The sequence below is a fragment of the Macrobrachium rosenbergii genome, chromosome 1, assembly GCF_040412425.1.
Source record: "Macrobrachium rosenbergii isolate ZJJX-2024 chromosome 1, ASM4041242v1, whole genome shotgun sequence".
NCBI classification, from domain to species: Eukaryota; Metazoa; Arthropoda; class Malacostraca; order Decapoda; family Palaemonidae; genus Macrobrachium; species Macrobrachium rosenbergii.
Genome location: NC_089741.1, coordinates 32500777 through 32503779, shown reverse-complemented (window position 1 = coordinate 32503779; position 3003 = coordinate 32500777).

Genomic DNA, 3003 nt, shown 5'->3' with positions numbered 1-3003 from the left:
AGATTTTTTATCTTTAAAAAATAAGTACAGTAAATTCAAACTTTCATGCTTGGTTAGTTTTGCTATTTTGTTGTAAATTTTAATTTTAGTAACTTCATTTAATTAGGTTTTTAATTCATAAATAAGACCTTTTATAACGACAGTACAAAGAGCAAACCCATTAAGTGATAATGATACTTGTGAAACATTATTTCAGTAATGTCAGTCACGAATGTCAAAGGATCATAATTAATGCTGACCAGTGCCCTATTACCAGGTAGCTTTAGCTACAGTATTAGTTTCCCTGGTCTCGGAATTGGACAGCCCTTTTGGACTGTACACCCTACTTAACTTTACTCCTGGCCTTTTTTTTTTCTCCTTGATCACTTAGTTTGGCAACCTCTCTTTGGGCATCAGTTTTGTAAGTGGTCCAAAGTATTGTTTCCTTGGTCCCATAACCTACCTTTTGGCATCAGAGGTTTTGAAAGTGGTCCAAGGAATTGTTTCCCTGGCCCCATGACATTTCTTTGGGCATCAGATGTTTCGAAAGTGATCGAAGGTATTGTTTCCTGGTCCCATAACCTTTCTTTGGGCATCAAGGTTTTGAAAGTGGTCCTAGGAAGTTTCCCTGGTCCCATAGCCTTGCTTTGGGCATCAGAAATTTTGCAAGTGGTCAAAGGTATTGTTTTTCTGGTCTAATAACCATTCTTTGGCTATTAGAAGTGTTGAAAATGGTCCCAGATTTTGTTTCCCTGGTCCAGTAACCTGTCTTTGGGCAGCTCTGGTTAGTTTTGAAAGTGGTCTAAGGTATTAGTTTCCCTGGTCCCATAACCTTTCTTTGGGCGTCTCTGGTCAGTTTTGAAAGTGGTCCAAGGTATTTTCCGTGGTCTGGTCCCATAATATTTCTTTTGGACATCAGAGGGTTTTCAAGTGGTCCAAGTTATTTTTCTGGTCCAATAATCTTTCTTGGGCATCTCTGGTCAGTGGTTTAAAGGTAAACAAATGGGTTTGGTAGACTAGCGTATGAGTCTATTGCAAAGTCTTGCTCAGAGTTAAAACTTAATTTTACTGATTGTAATGATCCAGTTTGGGTTTGTAATAACTTTTTAATACTGTTTTTAAAGCGTTTTGTTTTCTTACAGGTAGGTTTACTGGAGCTGAGGCCTGATAAATGTCTATTTTAACAAGCTGTGCACGTTGAATTTATCCCCTATAACTTGAGAATATAAAGTAATAGGACCTTGAACCAAAATGTATTCATTATACCTTTAACTGATTCTAGCATAGTATCTGATGTTTATTTATACTGTTAAAAATTAGATAAGAATATTTACGAATCTTCCTTCCATAACACTAAGATGGCTGTTAAGTTTAAATAGAAATTCAGAATACCATTTATATAAAATACTGATTCAAACCGTTTTAACCAGGCATTATTTAAATTTCCATTCCCTTAAGAGCAGGAGACTTTACGTGTCATGAATATTCTTGTAACATAATTATAAAATGTTATGGAAATGGCTAGTTTACTATTTTCTATTCCTGGAGCAAGTTAGTAAGCTAAAATACCGAGAAGACTGTTTTGAGTAACGTTTTAAAGGAACAATTATTCAGACGAAACCTATTCATAATGGAACGAGGCCACAAGGGCCATTAACTTGAAATTCAAGCTTCCAAAGAATATGGTCTTCATTAAGGAGCAAGAGGAAGTAAAAGGGAAGTATAAAGATATCACTTATTAAAAAAAATTAAACAAAAATTTAAAATGCAAAAATAGTATTTGGGTAATAATGCATTGCATTTTCTCTTGAAGTCCTGAAGTTCCAAACGCACGACAGCCTCTGGGAGACTGTTCCATAGTCCGACGGTGTTAGGAATAAAGGACTTCTGGAACTGAGTGGAACTTAAAGAATCTAGTAATTATGACAGGCTGAAGTGTGATTCCAATCTGTACATGCATAAGTCATACTAAGCTATTTGTTTCAAGGATGGATGAATATAAAGCCTAGAGATTCAGCATAGTGTGAGTGAGTTATTGGCTATGGAAATTCCCATTATAGTTTGCTGTTGCCTATCAAAATTCCCAAAAATTTATTGGCTTTCAAAATCCCAATAGTTTGTCATTGGCTATCAAAATTACCAATACAAGTTTAAGCTTTAGTCATTGCAGACAATATAAACTTTAACTTTAACTTTTGTAATAGAGCATTGGCTGGAACTGGAACAAGTAAAGATAAATTTTGTGAATGTTGGGAATTGGGAAGTTTAGGTCCACTGAAAGTTGAACTGAATAATTCTCTCTCGACTCCAAGTCTGAAGAACAGAACTGGCAATCTCGCATGTAGAGAACTGTGCTGTTATTTTCAAGGGGAGTTAAGTTTTTCGTTTAAATGAATCCTTTTAGTTTTCAAGGTTCGATATAATGCTCTTAATGCAGCCGGTATTTGAGAACTTTATTTCTGAAGATGATAAAACAAATGACAGTATTATTGCCGATGGCTTTGAACAGCTTGTTTAACTGCACAAAATTTGAGGTTTCACTATTGCTTCATTTCAATAGTTTTTACAATAAGTGTCTAGACTGGTTTTATCTCTCTCTCTCTCTCTCTCTCTCTCTCTCTCTCTCTCTCTCTCTCTCTCTCTCCTCCCCCTCTCTCTCTCTCTCTCTCTCTCTCTCTCTCTCTCTCTCTCTCTCTCTCTCTCCCTCTCTCTCTCTCTCTCTCTCTCTCTCTCTCTCTCTCTCCCTCCCCACTCTCTCTCTCTCTCTCTCTCTCTCTCTCTCTCTCTCCTCCCCCCTCTCTCTCTCTCTCTCTCTCCCCCCCTCTCTCTCTCTCTCTCTCTCTCTCTCTCTCTCTCTCTCTCCTCTCTCCCCCTCTCTCTCTCTCTCTCTCTCTCTCTCTCTCTCTCCTCTCTCTCTCTCTCTCTCTCTCTCTCTCCCCCCCTCTCTCTCCCCTCTCTCTCTCTCCCCTCTCTCTCTCTCTCTCTCTCTCTCTCTCTCTCTCTCTCTCTCTCTCTCTCTCCCCC